The following is a 22168-nucleotide window of genomic DNA, read 5'->3' as shown; positions in this document are numbered from 1 at the left end:
ATAATATTAGGAAGATGGAAAAGTTCAATGTCAAAAAATGTCTGACCTGTTTTTTCACCATTTCTGAAATTATGTCCCGTGCATGAACATTGATTGAAATAAGAGCGCAGAGTGTAGCTCGTGCCAGTTTAGGAAGTTCTCCTCTCACTGCCCCAGCTAGAAGATTTAACTCCTGTTGATAGAAAGTGATTTTGAAAGTACTGATATATTTTAAGTGCTGATACATAATGGTAGAAAAGATAAGTTTTGTGAAATATAAAATCAAATAAAAATTTTTACTGTAAAGCTTCTTTGTTCGAAGTCCCTCATTCCCCTGATAACTGTTCGAGAGTCTCTAAGAATAGCTGTGACATCACGGGTCCACATCATTTGACATATTGTTAGAACAACCTAAGAACAGAATTGATGTTGAAGAACAATGTTAAAAATGGTTAGCTCTATCATATATAAAAGTCTGAGGTCAATATGTGTCTGAACTCCAACATAGCAGCAAATGAATTCATTAAGTTTTTCCAATGCGTAGGACAAATACAAATTAATGAAAGTAGAAATAAAGATGTAAACTCAGAAATCCCAGATAAAATTAAAGAAAACAATCCAGCTTACTCCTTGGGAATGACCACTAATCTTAAAATGAAGGAACTAGATGAATCCCTAAAAGTCCTCAAACCAAAACAAGCCCCGGGCCCAGACAAAATATCAAATGACATGCTTCTTCACTTGGGTCCTCAAGCCAAAAGAAAACTGCTACAATTATTCAATGCTAGCTGGAAATCTGGCAGAATTCCAAACATCTGGAAAAAAGCCATTATGATCCCTATAATAAAGCACAGCAAACCAAGAAATAAACTGGATAGCTACCGTCCCATCAGCCTCACTAGCTGTACTTGCAAACTGATGGAAAGAGTGATAAATAGAAGGCTGACATGGATCCTTGAGTCAAATAACCTACTCACTGAAGCCCATGCTGGCTTTAGAAAAGGCAGATCAACAGAAGATCAAATTGCCTTCATCACACAAGAAATAGAAGACGGCTTTCAAGAAAAGAAACCAACAACAATTGTGTGGGTTGACTTAGAAAAAGCATTTGACAAAGTCTGGGAACAAGGTCTCTTGCTCAAGCTAATTCAGCATCACATATCCCACAGAATGTACAACTGGATAAAGGAATACCTAAATAACAGAAAAGCCTTAGTTTGCATGCAAGGACAAAGAAGCCACACAGTGGGTATAAAAAATGGCGTCCCCAAGGAGGAGTCCTATCCCCAACAATTTTTCTAATATTCATAAACGATCTAAATCAAAACCTACCCAAAAAAGTTAAAAGCAGCATGTATGCAGATGACCTTGCCTTAATTAGCACAGAAGAATATGTAGGAACATCGAAATTTCAATTACAAGATGCTCTTGATAAACTCAATAATTGGTCCAAAGACTGGGGCATGTCCATTAACACAAAAAAGACAACATATACCATATTCTCACTGTCAACAAAACAACAAACAATAAAATTAACATTAGATAAGGAAGCTTTAGAAAAAAATGACAGCCCTACTTATCTTGGAGTCACCTATGACCCGAGACTAACCTGGAAAAACCAAATAGATAAAACACAGAGTAAAGGCATCCAGAGACTATCCCTCTTGAAAAAATTAGCTGGCACAGATTGGGGAGCTAATCACAACATCCTGAAAAAGACCTATACCAGTTATGTAAGACCTGTACTAGAATATGGTGCCACAGCAGGGGGCTCAGCAGCCCAAACCAACCTAAGAAAAATAGACAAGGTTCAAAATATTGGTTTAAGGATAATGACAGGAGCAATCAAAACAACACCCATTAGAGCTATGGAGGAAACCGCTGCCCTGATCTCTCTGAATGAAAGAAGAGAAATAAAAATCCTTTCCCAATTCACTAAATTGGAAACCTTTGAAAGGCACCCACTCAGAACAAAAATCCACAAAACTGGCACAAAAAACGTCTCAAAAAGACCAATTTCATACAGGAATCTCTAAACTTAAAAAAGAAACACCTACTTGAAAAAATTACTCTGGAATCCTCGATACACTATAACGAATTTCCACCCTGGGATGAAAGCCCTCTTCCTACTATAAGGGACCATATTGAAAACATAAAAAGAAAATCTGATTACAGACCAACAGAGCTCAAGGAAATAGTGAACTGTTTTCTACATACCAATTACCCTAGCAATCAGTGGATCAGAGTTTACACAGATGGCTCATCCCATAAAGCCACCACAAATGGAGGAGCTGGAATACTTATCAAATGGCCAGATGGAGGAAAACTAGAAAAATCCATTGCAACTGGAGAGCTCTCTGACAGTCACAGAGCAGAAAGGGAAGCACTAGCACTAGCTGCTACCATGCTAGCAAATCATCCAAGTTCCCCTCACAGTCAGATTGTCTTGCTAACCGATGCAAAAACAACCCTCCAAAGCTTGCAAAACTCTGATTCCTCTTATATTAAAAACCTCAGAACAGCATTTACAAAGCTCAACAACAAGAGCAAAAAAACTGTTATTCAATGGATATCAGCCCATATACAACTAGAAGGAAATGAGAAGGCTGACACACTCGCCAAGAGTGGGAGAACTAACTCTCAAATAAACTCTGCACTCTATCCAGAAGAAATGAAGAAATTAATTGTTAACAAAATAAATGAGAAATGGACGAGCTCTCATCCAAATCACAAGAAAGATGAAGCTTACTATAAGCTATCCCGACAAAACCAACGTCTAATCTTTCTCAGGACCGGACACAACAGAATGCGACAACACATGCACTGGAAGCTCAAAATTGGAGCCAGTGAAATCTGCCCATGTGGAGTATCACCAGAGAATGCCGACCACGTCCTCCAAAACTGCTCTCTTTACCAAGAGGCCCATATAAGACATTGGCCCCAAATCACCCCAATAGAAAGAAAACTATATGGAGAGCTCCCTGATTTGGAAACCACCGCGCAGTTCATCTCATGTATTGGTCTAGTCATATGAACACTCCAACATAACAATGAGAACGATGAAGAAGAAGAAGAAGAATTAGTTATTAAGAGTTACGAGCAAAGTAATCATTCTTACAAAAAGTTGTCAGCTTCATAAAGGAGGAATTGTCTTTTTTTTTTTTAAACTTTTTTTTATGTTACTTGCATACTTAGAATGAGAACAATACACTGACCTAGACAAGAATAGTGAAAGAAAGAGGGACAGAAGGAAAAAACAAGAGAGACATAGAGAGAGGACAATGGAAAATTCAAGCTAAACTAAGCAACAAGACCTAAAAGACAGTGGTCTTTGTCTAGCAGAATAGAACAAACTAAATGTTGATGACTAGCGTACTGATTAACTATTGATAAAGATTTTGAAGTTAAACTAAGTCTAAACTCTGGAGCTAGTAAAATGTTTTTAACATGTTTGTCCCAAATAATGATCTACAATAAATATTCAAAATTCAATACATTATTTGCATAGTGTCTGCATGTATGAATTCAATAATTAGGGAACAAAACTAAAACTAAATGAGTTTTTTTTCAGTCAAAAGGTAATTCTTTAGCTAAATATGTACATAAAAAAAAAAGAAATGCACAAAAATAATTTGTTAATTAGAAAGCAATTAAACTATTTAGTTTTTATCCATGACTCTGAAAGCTCTGATATAGATTTTGTTTATTTATTATTCATACTAATAAAGTAATGGATGCATGCATTGGGTGTGTGAACAATCTATTTGTATTGCCCTTATTCTTCATCTTTAGACTCTCAGATATTGCCATTCTTGGATCATACAAACTCATAATGAAATGTGTGTGGTTATGTTCTTATTTTGCATAGTAAACAAATTTATTTTTTTACGGTAATGCAATGAAGAAATGTATTACCTAACAATTTTCTGAATGGCAACAATGGTGGAGGAATCCTCTAGAAACTCTTTCCCTTCATAATTAGAATCAGGATTTCTTTTGACAACCACTAGAGGTAACTGTCTTGAGTGATTCTAGCCACTAGGAGATCATCCACACTGGAACAGACACAACATTAAGATTGATCTACTCCATTGTGACATACTGACAAAATGTAAATCACATGTAACTAGACTTTATATATAAATGCAATTAAATGGTGAGGATGTCTGCCTGGTTGTGTGATATGTACATCAGACTGATCTCAATGCTTCCCACACCAAGGCTGCCTTCACAAGAAGGTTTGGGCTAGTCTTCATTTCATCTCATATTATACTGACTACATGTTTGTGTAAACTCTTAAAAATTTCAATACCTCAAACTAGCTAGATCTAACATGGACTCATTACTTTTTTTTTTTATTTAAATACACAAAACTTAATTCTTGGCTAGTGGTCTATGTACTCCTATATGGTTGTAAAAGTTTGACATTTAATGCTGAGGTTGACTGAAAGAAAAATCCAAGTCTTTGAGAGAACAGAACAGAAAAATGCAGGGTATCAAATACCAGGAAAAGAAGACTGGCTGGCAAAAAAGAGGAGCTCCTCAATACTGTGAAGAGATGAAAGCTGATGAGCTGGTTTGGTCATATTGTAAGACATGACTCATTGCCTAAAATCATTCTTCAAGGTACAGTGGAGGGAACATGAAGAAAGGGTCAATCTGGCTGGATAACAAAATAATGGATCTTAATATCCTGCTAAGAACACTTGCTGATGAGGTAAGTGGAGGGATTTGGTTATGTGAGCTGTCACAGTACCCCTAGACCAAAAGTCAAGGGACAAATGAAACGAGGTGATAGGGAAAAATGAATGACTAGATTAAAGCACAAATAGAACAAATAAACAACTAGATTAACACATTAATAGTAACTACCAATACGTCTATAAATAACAAGAAACAGGATCAGTTACTGATAATATTTTAGACACTGTACCTCCCAGTTATGTAAAAGACCAATGGGAAATGAGCAAGTGTATCCAGGAACAAAGCGTCAGGCCTGAAACATTTAAAAAAACAAAAGGCTATTATTAAAATGTTCACTTTATAAAAAAAATGCTAAAAAATTTTTGATAGACAATACTAATTCAAGATATTTCTTTATAAACCCATACTAGATCAACAACTAAAAATGAAAAGATGTGACACGAAAAAAAACCTACTATATTTTGTGCAGAAAACTAGGCCATAGGAGGATCCCAAGCCCAGCTGAGAAAGGAGGAAGCTTGGGCATAGGGAAAAACCTTTAGCTTCAGTAATAACAAATGGCAAATCAACAGAGGTCACAGACCTGGAAGAAGATGGACCTCCAGCTTGAAGGTTTAAGATGGGCAAGACATGGGAGGGGGAGGCAGTGGCTGACTAGTTAAGTGCTTAGCTTCGAAACCTGGGGATCCTGGGTTTGAAACTCAGAGGAGACTAGGATTTCTATTTCGGGATTTTTAGGGCGCCCCGGAGTCCACCCAACTCTAATGGGTACCTGAATTTAGTTGGGGAAAGTAAAGGTGGTTGGTAATTGTGCTAGCCACAGGACACCTTTCTTATTAATTGTTGGCCAAAGAAACAGATGACCTTAACATCATATGCCCTATAGATAGCAAGGTCTGAAATGGGAACTTTACCTATTTTTTTTAAAGACATGAGAGCAGTTGGAGAGACTCGCCCAGATGTGTAAGTTGTTCAGAAACTGAACTTTACTTTATATGTAGTGTAGACCAAAGTTACTGCCCTTTGATAAGTTCAATTTTTTTTTTTCAATCAAGAATTCAACATTGTTATCCAAAAACATCACAGAGATAGATGAACCAGTATATGGCACATTGTTAGCAGGAAAAACTTGTTTTGTTATTTTTGTTATACAGTATTTTTTTTATACCTACTATTATTTGACATATTATATATTTGCACCTCTATTCTTATTGTACTATCTTATGCCCTACAAAATCCAGAATTTCTCTATCTTTATTAGACAGAGGTTTGTTGGAGTATGCATTCTAATACATCCTAATTATCTTGGCCATAAAGTATGTTATGAGAGACATAAGGTTATATTATAAGTGTACTTAGAAAAATTGAAGCTTTCGTCAGAGTATTCATTTTATATGACAGGGTTGTTAGCCCTGCGCACAACCGTCTGGGGGAGTGAGCCTTTTGCCTCTATCAATAGCTGCCTTTTATTTTTGTGTAAGCTGCTCTAACCCTTTGTAGATCCCTCCATATCCTGCAAGGCAGCAAGTTTTATTTTGCTTCACCAAGGGTATGTTATATTATGAGAGTGCTAAGAAAAATTGAATTTTACAAAATGACAACTAAGATCTAAGTTTACCTTTCCCAATTTCCCCATTCTAAGCAGCACAAAGATCTTGGTTCTAGCCTGATGTGAAAGTTTGTTTTGCCAAAACCTGATGACATTGTCATGAGGGGATGTCAATTGTTAATCTGAAAAAAAATAATAATATATATATATAAATATGAAAATAGAGACTTTATTGTACAGATGTCCTTGTTGGAATGAAAAATGTGGAATGCGGAATATACACGCATTAATTGTCTGTCATCATTTGGTCATTAAAACAATGAAATAAAGATGGCTACATTTAGACACCATATTTCAAGTTGCTAAGAACTTATTGTATTTGCCTATGATTTTGTCTACCCTGACATAATCTAACACTTAGTCCCAGCTGTTTCATGTCTTTGAAAAATGTTTGTTGTGAGTTTGCCAAAGACTAGTGAGGCTCAGTTTCCATCATCATCATCATCATCATCAATCCTTTGAATTCCTCATAGAACATAGGGCCTCGACAAAAACACGCCACTCTCCAAGGCTCTTGCTAGTTTTTTGATGGTGTCCCAGCTCTTCCCGGTCTTCTCTGCTTCTTCAAGTACACTGCGTCGCCATGTTCTTTTTGGTCTTCCTCTGCGTCTTGTTCCCTGGGGGTTCCACTCTAAGGCCTGCCTAGCTCTGTTGCTGGTATCTTTTCTAAGGGTGTGACCAATCCATCTCCACTTCCTCTCTAAGATCTGCACTTCTATATTTTTCTGTCCACTCATCTCCCACAGTTTGGTGTTTTCTACTTTGTCATACCAGTGTATTTTTGGGATATTTCTCAGGCATCTGTTGATGAAGGTCAGTATTTTTTTTGTTGTGGCTTCAGTTGTTCTCCATGTTTCAGAACCATACAGTAGGACAGCCTTGACATTAGAGTTAAAGATTCTTAGTTTAGTCTTGTTTGAGATGTGAGGAGATTTCCACGTTGGTTTTAGCTGTGTAAATGTCTGACGCGCTAGATGCACACCTGAAGCACATACCATGCTGTGGTGTAACAGCTTTAGTGCCTCAATGACCCTCAGAGCTATACCGGCGGGAGCTCATCACTCCTGGCAGGTACTACCAAGCCAGACAGGTCTGCTAGGAAAGAGGCCAGACAAAAGGTGCATCCCCCTCCACGGGACACAGGGGTTGTGCAATAGGCTAACAACCTGTCCATTGAAAAAATAGTGTTATAGAAACCAGAACAAAAACACAAACACTAAACATTGTCAGAGGCGAAAGTAGAGCTCCACAAAGGAGACTTATGAAGCTATGCATGGAAAGTCGAACGAATCCTGTGAGGCCAACCACTCTACTTAAACCAATGAAAAAGAAACACTTCCTTATTCAGAAGGCAGCATTTAACTTGGGAACATGGAACGTACTTTACTAGAACCAGGTAGATGTGCTCCAATTGCCAAGGAAATGGCCAACTACAAACTACAGATCCTGGAAATGAGTGAATTTCGATGGAACACATTTGGTGAAACAAGACTGCAATCAGGAGAAACCCTTCTCTTCTCTGGAAAGGAAAAAGAAGATGACTTACATGAAAATGGTGTAGCACTACTACTAAACAAGGACGCTTTCAAAAGTCTAAGTTTCAGAATGAATAATTAGAGCCAAATTTTAGTCTAAGTTCAAAAATGTTCACATCATTATGTGCTATGCTCCCACCAACCTTGCAAGTGATACTGACAAAAATACATTTTATGACCAACTGCAAAGTAAAGTTGACAAAATACCTACAAGAGATGTTTTGATCCTCATGGGAGACTTGAATGCCAAAGTGGGAAGTGACACAGAGAGAGAGAGAGAAAAGTATGGGCACCCATGGACTTGGCATCATAAAAGAAAATGGAGAAAAGTTTGCAGACTTCTGCACATTTAATGAATTAGTGATAGGAGGCAGCATTTTCCCCCACAAAAAATGCCACAAAGTGACATGGGTTTCACTAGACAATAAAACAGAGAATCAAATTGATCACTTTACCATACGGCGGAACTGGAGAAGCACATTACTAGACTTTACCGCTTAGCCACCGTGCCTTCAGCTGAGGCTTGTGGGAAGTTTTTTGTGTTAGGGTGAATAGATTGTGCAGGTTTTCCCTTATAACCCTCCACATCATACTGTGGAAGTCATGACCACCTGCAACTCGGCCATATCCTAGAGGCCTCTGAAGTTTTGTGGGAGAAAGACGAAAAAAACCTGCATGTCATTTGCCAACATAACCCATGATTAAAGATTACTTACCTCAAACCTTTCTTTATCATGTGGTAGTCTAACTATTCATTTGTGTTTGTTTTGTTATAAGTTATATGCCATGAGAATCAAAGCCAATAGTGTTTTTATCAATATTTTTTACTAAATAGCTGAAAAAATTAAACTATTTTGTTATTCAATTTTTTTAAAATTTAGCCACATATCTCTTTGCAAGTTGATATGATTCAATCTTCTGTAAAATGACTCCCAAGTGGAGGTTACCTCATCAAATCTGTAGTATTTTTGTTATTTTATGAGAGCCTTAAAGTACAACTCTTTTAAAGTGCTATTAATGGTCATATATTCAAGCAATGGCCTCACCTCTAAGTTAGGATTACCATAAAACTCATTCAGAAAGTCTATCAGGCTGTCAAGAGTTAATGTTGTAGAACAGACAATCACATGCTTCTTGATCTTAGATAGACCCAAACGGTAGTCTCCACCACAGTTAACTCTTTCCATGTAAGTGGCTAAGATTCCTTGAATCTAGAATGGATTTATAACAATGAACCAGTTAGAAGAAATGAGTTAAAATGTTTAAGTTCCATTGGAATGTTTGTAGTAAAGTAAAGTATTCCTTTACTTAGCTAGATTGGGAGACTTGAGTATGATTACATGGCTTGATATAAAAACAAAGGCCAGGGCAATGGTTAGAATCATAAAGAGTCGACCCAGCCAAATGTCAGGGAAAAATTCTCCATAGCCATCAGTGGAGAACATGACAACAACAAAATAGAAAGAATCAAAAATTGTGAAGTTTGTGCTGCTGCTTCCTCTTTGAATGTGTTGAATAGTGCAGATACTTAAGGGAAGGAAATCAAGGAGAAAACTTGAAGTTAACTCAAGTGTCAACTTATTTATATTTATGTTTATCACTGACAGAAAATAAGGCAAGCTATTGACTCTAGAAACTGGGTCAGAGAATACATGGTCACTTAATTTTAACTAATCATATATTCAAATAAACTCATGTAACTCTATCAAAAACTAAATTTATAGTGCAATTTCTAGGCTATATTTTACATTCTGTAGCACTATATGGCTATACAGTACATATATTACACAGTATACAGCACAATATCTAGGCTATATCTAGGCTACAAAGCACAATAATTAAATATTAGTATATAGATCTATATATAAAAATATATATCTATTGAATTGGATACTAGTAATGCAGATGAATGCCTGCCTGTTCATGTGGTCATTGATCATGCTGTTTGTTGCTTTTACTTGTTTCTGATATTCCTTCAGATTTGAAAATGTATTACATCCTAACACAAACCTCCTAAGAATTGCAAGAGATGATGACAGGCAGGGTTTGAACTGAAGACAATCAAGACCAGCAACCAGGCAGCCATCCTGTCATCAAGATGATGTTCCAAGTTTGAATCCAGCTCATCCCCTGCCATCCAGCAAGAAGTTTAGGCTCAGTTGAAGAAATGTTCATTTCTGAAGGACATGATAGGGTTAACTGTGTGTCATAACCTGACAAATTTGACACAGGCCAGTAATACAGTTAAGTGTAGAGTGTTGATGGACAAGGGACAGTACTGGTATGAATGTTACACATAAATATGACTCATGTTATGATCATGTGATTGAAACCTTAGGGGAACCAAACTATTAGTCTACAGTGAAGTCAGTCCAGGGATAGTGAATTCTCAAGTGAATTAGTAGTGAATTCTCAAGTGAAGTAGTATGAGTCCAGAATAGATAGAGAGTTTAGTATGGCAGTACAGCAATTTAGAATTTAGTAAAGCATTTTTAGCCAGTGTATCCTGTAGACAATTGTGTAGTATTTATATTGGATGTTATTTGTTTATTATTAAAGAACCACATTATTTTGGAACTCTTGTTGTCAAGTTCTTGAGTTGGATTTGTTGTGTTGATCAGTGTTTACAGAAGGCCTGTTGGAGAGAATCATTACAACATATAAAGCCAAACAAATACATTTATTTCCAAAAAGTATTGAGAGAGGATTTGTTTTTCAGTAGCCTCACATGGTAAATAAAAAAACAAGTGATGTTGACAAACAGTAGCACCATCTGCTGAAGTAATGTCACAGACATAGTTTGGTTTGTTAGGTGGAAATCATTCTGCCAGAAAATTATTGTGTTATTTCATTAGTGTGATGGTCTGGAGAATCAAAGGGAACCTTATGATACATTTATTTTTTTAAAGATGAAGATCATTGTCTCAGAATGTATTGGAAAAATTAACTAATTGGTTCATTATTAAGAGTTGCAGACACAGGAGAATAATAATAAAACTTCCTTTGCTAAGCAGATCTTAAAATAGCCTATTGGCTGAAATAAAAGGAATGACTAGCAGCAGACAACAAGCATTCTACAGCACCCAGCACATACTTAGAAGCAAAAGTAAAGTGTATATCAATGAAAAGAGAAAAAAAAGTATATATAAACATCATAAGACCAGTAGCCATGTATGCAAGTGAGACCTGGGCACTGACAAAAACAACAGAAAGTCTGCTAAATACTTGGAGATAACAAATCCTTAGAAAAATGTATAAAAAAGAGCAGATTACATTGGGAAGATTACTCCAAAAGAATGTCAGACAACAGAGGAGCGAAAAAAGTATACCAACAAAAAACAAAGGGCAGAACATAAATAAAATGGATTGAAGATATGGCGACAGATCTACAACAACTTAGAGTTTCGGCATAGAGATAAAAAGCTCAAGAGAGATCTGAATGGAAAGATGTTACTAAACTATAAACTACATACTAAATTTAAAGCAACGATATTTTAAGTTTTAAGAATATTATCGACTCATGATTCTTGTTCTTGAAAAGCATACTCTCTGAAGAAGCTTAAAGGAGAAGGTGACAACAACAAAGACAGTTGACAGCCATTTTCTGATTCTGGGACTAAGAATAAGACTACTTAAGTTAAAGATCTAGATAGATTCAAGTCATATCAAAGTTATCATAGTAATCTTGATTGTTATAGACATAGTTAAAGATCTAGATTGATTCAAGTCATATCAAAGTATTCTTAGTAATCTTAATTGTTATAGACATAGTTAGATCTATGTCTTTATGAACCATATCATGGTGGGAAGCGTGGTCGAGAGGCCAAGTGCACTTGAACTTGGCTTGGCTACCTAGAAGGGGGCCCGAGGTTCGACACCCGACTCGGGCAGAGTTGTGTTTACTGAGCGCCTAAAGGCAGCATACCCCCTCCCCCCACCGGTCCACAAATGAGATTGGACCAAAAGCGCTCTGAGCATGCTATAAGCATGAAAGTAGCGCTATATAAAAGCTATAATAATAATAATATTATTGTCACGTTGACTATCATGACTACCGTTGCAGGCATTTCGCAGCAATGAGTCTATTCAGACTCTATTGACTAGATCTATAGGATATAGATGTAGTGATAAACCTAGTTATCAGGACATCATAAATGTGATAACATGATGTTAGGGTGACATTATATATAATGTCATAAATCGTACAGACTTAGTCATAGGTCAGACTAAATTTCTAGATGCATTAAGATTCTACATCAGGCAACAATACAGCATCAGCACTTTCACTTTCTTACTAAGTGTTATTGTAATACTAGAATACCTAGATCTAGTACTAAGTAGTAGACTGTCACTTAGTAGTCATAGTCACCACATAGATCTAGATTTCTATATGAGTGTTTCTCCAGTACTGGTGCCAAAAAGTGTCACATTATGCTAAAAATTAAAGTTGAAGTTTTTGGTTTCATTTCAACTGTATTCACTTCTTCAACCAGTTCACTTTAAGAATTTATCAATAGAAAATGAATTCCAAGATGTAGATTTTGACAGCAGTGTCTATTCAAGGGGTACCCCCTTTTGCGTCACAGGTGCATCACCGGGACACCACTTGATAATTTAACAACTACCAATTGATAAATTCATTGTATTTTAGCATAATATAACTGTCTTTATTGTTATTAGTCTTTAGATACTAAAATTTATGCTTTTGCATAGAAAAAGTGGATTTGAGCTCAATTCAAAAATTGGGACACCGTAGCACCTGTGACACTACAGGTTAAAGTTTTTTTAAAAGATATTCTGTGAGAATATAGAAATTATTTTATTTTTGCACTAAAGTGATCCATTAGACTTATTATTAAGTTCACTATTCCAGTCATAAAGTACCCATTTGTAAAAATGCTGCTTTAATTTCACAAAATGTTGCTGGTGCTTCATGGGACACCATTTTTTAAAATAATGTTTATAAGTGTACATTTTTCTCTTATCTGTGCACAAGTCAATGATCGTTATTATTTTAAATTATTGACAATATATATTTTATATCTTTTGTTAGTTTTAACACACAGAAAAAGGTTTGAAAAAAAAAGAAAGAAAAGAAAAGGCATAAAACTGTACACAAATTTTATTTGACAAATTCAGAAATCAAAACATTCCACTCTCAAACTATTGCCATTTGGTATCAACATCACTTCAGTAACAATCATGTCTGCATACACTAACTGTATGTCCTGCACTTCTGGATATACAAATATATTTTTTATTTCTGTGCAGACCTGCCTACCAAAAAAAGTCCAAATGCGTAACGCTGATGGTCAAAATGCGTATTTTGGCACCAGAATGCGTAACACTTACGCGAACCACTATTTTGTCATATATATATATATATATATATATATATATATATATATATATATATATATATATATATATATATATAATATTAGATCTAAATGTCATGATTAGATCTACAATCTAAATCAATACGACAATAGAGATGATATCTAGACTAGATTTGGATCTATGTCTATATAATGAATATAATCTACTCTAGATCTGGGCTCAAGAGTGTTACCGATGCCGTGGATCCGCTACAAACGTAAGTCTACTCCAAACTTTCGTAAGCCTACCTTCATCCTTGATCTATTCTATACTAAGACTAAGAATTTAATCTAGTCTAGATCTAGACTAGATGGTAGTAGATGTTATCGATCTAGATCTAGTCAATCTAAATCATACTGCAACTAAATTGGATCTAGATTGTAGAGTAATGTAGAGACTCATGACATAACGTAATCATCAGTCGTAATGTCTAGCTAGATCTATTCCTGTATAACAAGTTATCTAGATTCTAGATCTAGAATCCAGATCTAGACTAGATATCTACAATGCCACTCAATGTGTTTTGAATCGATAGCACTTCGATATTTTTTTTCTATACAAATGAATACGGGAATCAGGGATTCAACATAATTATTTTCTACTAATGAACTTATATAAAAGTCACGTTGGTGTATCAGCTAACTGACGGTACCAACCCACCACTCCCTCACTCTCGCGTTCTTCATTTCTAGACTAAATCTATGCTTTTAAGAACCAATCAACGTATAGATCTGAACACAATGTGTTCCCCCACCTTTTCTGTTCCCCCCCCCCTCAACAGGACGGCTTAGCGTGACCTCCGTGACCGATGGTAAGCTAGGCAAGAGAGGGGGGGGGGGGGAAGGATATGAAATGCGTAACGCGACGGGTTGAAAGCGTATTTGCGTACTGACTGTCATTTTTGGGAGATTTTGCGCAACGAATACGCATTTTGCGTAACGGTAGGCAGGTCTGTCTGTGCCTTTTTTAAAAATTATTTCTGCGCTGATCATCCAGGACTTCTATCACAACACCTGTAAGAAAAAAAATTACCAGCAATGTTGAAAAGTTACTACTTCAAATCCAAAACATACTTTGAACTTGTTTATTGAAATTAAAAGGTACACAGTGCAAAAAATTATACCTGGATAGAATATTTCCCCATACTTGACAATCACACAGCTATTTACAATGTACTTTTGATTAGTGAAGGAATTTGTTTGGGCCTGAAAAAACAACAACATGGGGCTGAAATACTTAATTTCTAAAGTGAGTCTAAAATTATTTAGCAGGGTATATTATTAAAAAACAACTTATACAATACAGGTAACATAAGATTCAATGAAAATTTTTAAAATGTTTATATGTAAAAGCTCTTTACCTTTGAATTTGAGCATATGGGACTGACATCCAAAGAGTCTTCAAGATTTGACTGAGATTGCACTACTGAAGAAAAAGAAACAATTTCATTTAGAAATCAATTAGGTAATTTTAAAATGAATAATGTTTTTTCTCAGATAATTGTAAAGTGCTATTTAAAAATAAATAAATACAAGTACTTACCATTTTGTTTCTGAAGTTTGAACACCTTCCAAGATCCACATATTTCATCATATATCATACCCTCTATATAAAGAAAAATCTTCAAACAGAACTCACATAAGCAAGACTGCATCTTATGTTAAGTAGCTTTTGCATGAAACGTTTTCCTGTTTGAGCACTAACAGATGATTGAGAGGGATCAGTTCTTGAGACATCCTCTCTACTGTAAAAAATGAATATTGTTTCCAAGGCATTTTGTGCAATGCAATCACTTCGTTTTTTTTTTCTTGCAATTTGTTCTGATTTGCACTTGGACATAAAACTTCTTGGAAGACCAAAATGTTAGAAATGAGTAGCACAACCTCTGAGTTTCTTGTACTTACTAAGGATACTGCAGAGTACATGTCTATGAGCACTAGACATCTGACTTTTTTTTTGTTGGTGGAGTGTAGTTAGGTTTTGATACTTTCTTTAATGTTGTTTTGAAAGATGAGCTTTCTTCTCTCAGGTAGGCGCAGAAAGCGTATGTCATTGAAAGCTTTACTTTTTCTTGGGGAGCATATTTGTGTGAGACCATCAAAAACTGCAGCATATTTCTTGGGTGATCTAGGCAATTTCATCAAAGCCCTTGAAACAGCCATTCTTTTTGCCACTGGAGTCTGGAATCCAGTACCTAGTGATTCATCAACCTCTGCTGAGATTACATTAAGTGGACTATTAGCTTGCTGTTTTCTTTCTTTGCGTTTTCTGTTTATCCAAGCTTCTTCATGTGGGCTTAACTAGGCCCTGTATGCAGCTTTTCTTAACCTTTCCTTTTCTCTCCACTCTAAAACAGCAACACGGCTCAGGCTTTGATGCTTGTAAATTTAGAGTCTTTCTTGGCTTGTAGACGCCTTGAAACTCTAACAGATACTCCATTACTGAAATCTGTAATTTATAAAAATGTATAAGTATCAAAATAAATAGATCTATTATATATAGGCCTACTAATAACTTTCATAAACATATATTATATATTGGTGCATTATTTAAATCTAGTCTAGTAATGCCCATAATTGCTTGATAGGGATAGACTCAATCAATAGTATAGGACTAGTACTGTTAATTATATTAACTTAAGTTAAGACTGAAAGAACTGAATACAATATAATTGAATATACTGTATAAACAATACAATGGAAATTAAGTGCAGGTTAAACCAAACTTTGTTTTAGATATAATCTACATTTTAATATAGAATAGGTCTATAATATAGATCTAGATAATTTTCTAGATACTTGTCAATTTAAAGAAAAATATTAGGGGTGCACCGGATAGTCCCTCCGGCTCCGGCTTCTGCCGAATATCCGGCATTTTTTACTATCCGGTGCTATTCGGCTCCGGTCGGATATCACTACCGGATAGTAAACCGGATAGTAAAAAATACACCTATTTAATATGCATAAAGTGGACCTCGTTCCATTACTGTCTGTTATAGAATGTATTAATGCTTATATGAAAACAAAATAATGTGCTTAAAAATAGAGCCATTATGAATATGCACCAAACTTTGTTTATTATAAAGACAAGGCGTGTTAATAACTTAATATAAATAGAGATGAAACTTTACATCATAAATGCGCTTTACATACAGAGCAGCAATGGCTGGCACTTTTTTCAATTTGTCTTGACCTTTGAGTAAGTTAGTTAACATGTTAAAATGCCAAATTCCTTGATTACGTCATGCTGACCAGACGTCTGTCTAGCTGTGCGGGTATATCTCCAGAGGTAGAGATGAACAACTCCCACCCCCTTTTATTTGTTTAGTCCATCACATTGAGTTTTTTATGGGTGGGTAACCACAAGTTAAATACGATGGACGTAGGTTTAATGTCAGCGTATTGACACTCTCTAGTGGTCACACCTTTCGAGAGAACTGAGTTTGTTTACTTAGTAGTTAATCTTTATTAGGGGGGGGGGGGGCTGGACTACAAGAGCCACACCTCTAATGTAACCAGGTATATTTCTAGATGAACAACTCCCTTCCCCTTTTATTTGTTTAGCCCATCACATTGAGTTCATTGATTGACAGGTGACCCCAAGTCAGATACGATGGACGTAGGTTTAATGTCAGCGTATTGACACTCTCTAGTGGTCACACCTTTCGAGGGAACTGAGTTTGTTTACTTAGTAGTTAATCTTTATTAGGGGGGGGGGGGGGGGCTGGACTACAAGAGCCACACCTCTAATGTAACCAGGTATATTTCTAGATGAACAACTCCCTTCCCCTTTTATTTGTTTAGCCCATCACATTGAGTTCATTGATTGACAGGTGACCCCAAGTCAGATACGATGGACGTAAGCACTCTCTAGAGGTCACACGAGGGAACTAGATTTGTTATTGGGGGGGGGGGGGGACTAGACTTTACATTATAAATTCGTATTACATACGTAGCAGCGATGTCTGGCACATTTTAAAAGCTTGTCTTGACCTTTGAGTGGTCTTGTAAACACGTAATATTCCTTAACTACGTCACACTGATAATCTGTCTAGATGTGCGAGTATATCTCCAGATTTAGAGATGAGCACCCCCACCTCCTTTTGTTTGCTTAGTCCATAACATTGAGTTCACGGATAGGCAGCTGACCACATTAAGCCAGATGTCAACGTGTTGACACTTTCTAGAGGTCACATCTTATGAGGGAACTGAGTTTGTTTACTTGGAGTAGAATTTTTATTAGGGGCGGGACTACAAGCCAAATCTCTATAAGGTTAATCTGGTATGAGTTTGTTTATTATGAGATAGGTTGTCAATCAAGGGTCTGGTCCACAAACCAAATTGTTAAGACATATTGACACTGTCTAGAGGTCACTAGATGATGACACTAAGTTTGTTTACTTGGAGAGAAATGTCAATTAGGGCGCTGAACTACAGGACACATCCCTACATGTATTTTGTTACACAAGCCACGGGTATAAAAGTGGCTTGCAAGGGCATTTAGTAAATTAAATAGTAATAATAATGGCTGATAAAAAGTCATCACTTATATGGCGTTACTTTAATGTCAAAACAATGGACTACAACGAAATGACTGCATTGAAATCAGCATCAAATAATATCACTGCCTGTGCCAGTACGTCTACGAGCTCCAGTGATTCGTCAAGCCTCACACACAAGCAGCAACCAGGGATTAAAGAGGTCTTAGACAAAGCTAAATTGTGGGATATTAATAGTGATAATGCTAAACGCATTCACTTGGCCATAGCAAAGATGATTGCAACTGACATGGAACCTTACCAAGTAGTTGAGAAGCCTGGATTTATTGGACTTTTAAAAGTACTGGAGAAAAGATACACTGTGCCTAGTCGCAAATATTTTACAGAACGTGTTATTCCAGATATCTACGACAATATTTCCTCAAAGCTTCGTGAAATGCTATCTGATGCTAAAAGCATCGCTTTCTCAACGGTCACTTGGACAGCTGATAATACCACCGAATCATATTTTGGTTTAACTGCCCATTGGTTGAATGAGTCATTTGACCGAAGCAGCTATGTTTTGCATTGTACAAAATTTAATGGCCAGCATACGGCTGCAAATTTGCTGTACTTAAGATATTTACTAAGCCATTATCTGTATTAGATACAAACCAGAAGCGGTTTGTGGCCTTTAAAACACGAGCCTAATGACAAGTTGATGGTGTCAAATACATGAACACAAACATCTACCCACTATACAACTTAGATTGTACTTAAGAAAGATTTACGCTATAAAACCAAGAGTGAACTTTACCTTTGAAAGATTTACATTAGTTACATATATGTTTATATATTCTGCATGAGTTATCCCACATTCTACTTTACAATACATACGCACACACCATCTCATGTTACAAAGATTAGTTTATGATAAGCATATCTGTAAAAAAAAATGCTGTTCATTTTAATTTATCAATCAGTGATAGAGTTTAAAGTAAGAAAGTAAATAACAAAATAATATGAATATAGGTATGTTATATAGAAGATTTGCAAAAACTTCAGTAAAACGAGCTGTTAGAGTCATGTAGGTATCCGGCTCAGGCCGAATATCTAATTGTACTATCCGGTAATATCCGGCTCCGGCCGGATATCAAAAAGTACTATCCGGTGCACCCCTAAAAAATATATTATTAAATCTAGAATTAGATTCTAAATCTAGTCATTAATGACCTAGTCTAGAGTCATTAGTCTAGATTCATAAAAGATCTAATGATTTCTAATCTAATAATCTAGTTTAGATCTAAATCTAGTCATTAATGACCTAGTCTAGAGTCATTAGTCTAGATTCATAAAAGATCTAATGATTTCTAATCTAATAATCTAGTTTAGATGTAAATCTAGATATTGAATTAGATCTAGACTGACTAGACTATTCTAGACTCTTGTACTCTACTCTAGGTCTAGATCAAGAGTAAATCTAGCTATAATATAATGAATTACATAATTAGATCTAGGTCTAGATCTAGAGTAAATGTAGATAATGAATTACATAATTAGATCTAGATCTAGAGTAAATCTAGATTTAGGTCTAGAGGTCTAGTCAGTCTAGATTTCTAGATCTAGAGTTAAGCTTTTTAAAGTTTTAAAGACAAGTGTCCGAGATGCGCCTCAAATGAAAGATCAAATAGTTCTAAATCTTATTTACAGAATAAGTAAATTTTAATTATTTAATATTTCTTAAACAGTACCGCTTTATTTCTTTTAGATGTAGCTAATATTATCTGACACTGTAAAATCTTTAACAAAGTATCACTAAAATCTATTTGGACTTAACAGACGTAAACTAGGACACCATTTGTAAATAAACGCCCCAAACGATGTAAAGTAAAATTACAAAAAAATATAAAATGAAAGATGTCAAAAAAAAAAATGTTCATTTAAAATGATTTTGAAAATAGTTTATTACATATATTAAAATCATTTAATCTTAATTGAAACTTTCCATGAATACAGAAAACTTAACAAATCCTGAACTCGTATTAGACGCTACATGTGACGCCACAATTTATGCATGGGAAACACCAACACGGGGTCCCATGGAGCACCTCAATGCCTTATCCAATTTACTTCTCAAAATAAAAACAAATTAATTATTTTAAATCCCTACACACGTCTACTATTACATCAACATAATTGTTTTAGAAATAAAAACTTTTTGTTTAGTAACAGGCTTTAAAATTTATTAACTTTACGATTTAAGACTAAATTGTATTCAAGACGCTTCACGTGACGTCATGATTGAATGGTTAAATTTAGTAACCTCGTAATAAAAAAGCACTTCGATTAGGATATTGCAATCAAACTTATTTGTAATAAGCTTACATTTCAGTAGAATAATGAAATATCTATTCTACGTACCTGATGGGTTGTTGATTCACAAAAGATCACAAAAAACAGATTAAATGATTAAAATTAAATTAATCTTTGACTCACTGTAAGTGTTACTCACTGATGAGTGTGAGTAAGAGATTGTCTCTGACTCTTAACTTAACTCAGACTGTCACTGTTAGTCACTGTAGTTACTTGTAACTTACAACTTTTAAACTTATATTGCCAGTGAGTCTATCTGGGCTATCATTAGTATCATCATCATTAATCATCATCATGCTATGCCTATGCCCCTATGCCATAGGGCCTATGAGCCTATGGACATGCGCATGACATGATCTTCATCGCCATCGATTTATAAACAATAAATGTATGAAATTTATGAATGATTCAGGAAATACTAGAGTAGATTCTAGTAACTATATAAATCTAGATTACCGTGATGAAATATCTAGCGTCTATATACTAGACTGTAAATTAAAGTCTAATAGTCAATAGAGCTAGCTAGTCATGTTAGTTTCAGACGTCAATAATAAAAACTTGTAGCGGAAGTCATCTTTTTTTCTAATTCGTATTTATAGATCTAATGGGAGCATCCATTGTCTTCTGAGACATGGGGAGCCATCATTTATAATTTTAAGTCCTCACTTTCTGGTCTTCGCTTTTTCTTTTTTTTTTAAACTTTAAATGCTCTAAATTTTAGATGATCTCGAATTAAGTAATTTTAGATCGATCTAAATAAGAAGGAATACTATCAAAACAAATATAGATCAATTGTCATTCATTGTTTGAATGGCTGCCTGGTCGTGGATGGCTGCCCGGTGCGTGCGGTTTGCACGCTGGACTGTCGTTCAGATTCATCGAGGGTCCCGGGTACAAACCCTGCCCGCTCCCATCCCCCGTCGTCCTGAAGGAACATCCGAAACATATAAAACATTATACGAATGATTTGTGTACGTTGTTAACTTCCCCACCTCTTAACATGTTCAGATGATTCATTTAATTGAACAAGTCATTGTGATAGCTAAGTCTAGACATAGATCTAAAATCTAATTTAAAAAGAAACAACAAAAAAACAACAGGAATTTAAGTTTGTAGTGTACTTGTTGCTTTTCTGAATAGATTTTTGAATGATCTTACTCCTATCCAGCAATGCAAATAACCTGGAACAAAAAGGTCTTTCAGAAGTACTGGATACACAATCTGGACACGAATAGGAACAAGAAAAGGGCAAAATATAGAAATACTTAAAAAAAAAAAAGCTTTTATAGGAGGAAGAACTCCACCTTCGCAACAATAAATTTCAATATTGTAGAAGCTATTTTAATTTTTCCATATCAAAATAATTGATAACCAATATATAATGGACCTCATTCACCAATCTCTTCTATATAATTTACGATCTCGTGTTTAATTCATGTTGGTTGTCACGTGACAGTTTTTTTTTCCGTTGTTTTATCAATAAGATCACGTGACTAAATGTTGTTTGTTTACAATTGGTGAATGAGGTCCATTGGCAAATTGGTTAACTTTTAATTGATTCATGTTTTTTTAGGTACAAAAAAAAATTAATGTTTAAAGTTTCAACTTGATCCGAAAATAGATGTGGGAGAAATAACGGGTACAATTATCTATGGGGACGAAACCCTGCATATTTAGCATATCTGTGACTATTGAATGATTAATTTCCCTTGTTGGCATTAAACAAAATATTTAATTACCAGTACTTAAAAAATGATTAATTGGTTAATTTTTTGTTATCGATTCATATATTTACTTCACCAAGGAATAATTGTGCAAAATTTAAGCATGATCCAAGAATGGGTATGGGAGAAATAACGTGTTAAAACTTTAGACCAGACAGAGTGAGTTGATCTAAGCTGTGTAAAGACAGGTTGATTGTGTAAGTGATCTCCCAATTTAAAGTTTTGTTTTTTTTTTTCAAGTTTCGTACACTTATTTTAAAATGAAGATAATTCATTCCAGACCAAACCTCATGCATGACGTCAGGGGATGACGTCATTGACGACTAGCATTAAAACGCATATCACTCGAACAGGCGGCCACACATTTTTTTTTACTAAGCGTATATCA

At 35.4% G+C, this 22168-nt stretch overlaps 1 pseudogene; it reads right to left on the bottom strand.

The window, feature by feature from the left end:
• Positions 1-20489, bottom strand: part of LOC129924128 (dynein axonemal heavy chain 6-like) — a 57436-nt pseudogene extending 36947 nt beyond the window's left edge.
• Positions 20490-22168: the final 1679 nt, after the last annotated feature.

This window comes from Biomphalaria glabrata, unplaced genomic scaffold (genome assembly GCF_947242115.1).
Source record: "Biomphalaria glabrata unplaced genomic scaffold, xgBioGlab47.1 scaffold_20, whole genome shotgun sequence".
NCBI lineage: Eukaryota > Metazoa > Mollusca > Gastropoda > Planorbidae > Biomphalaria > Biomphalaria glabrata.
This window is presented reverse-complemented; position numbering and strand designations above follow the sequence as displayed.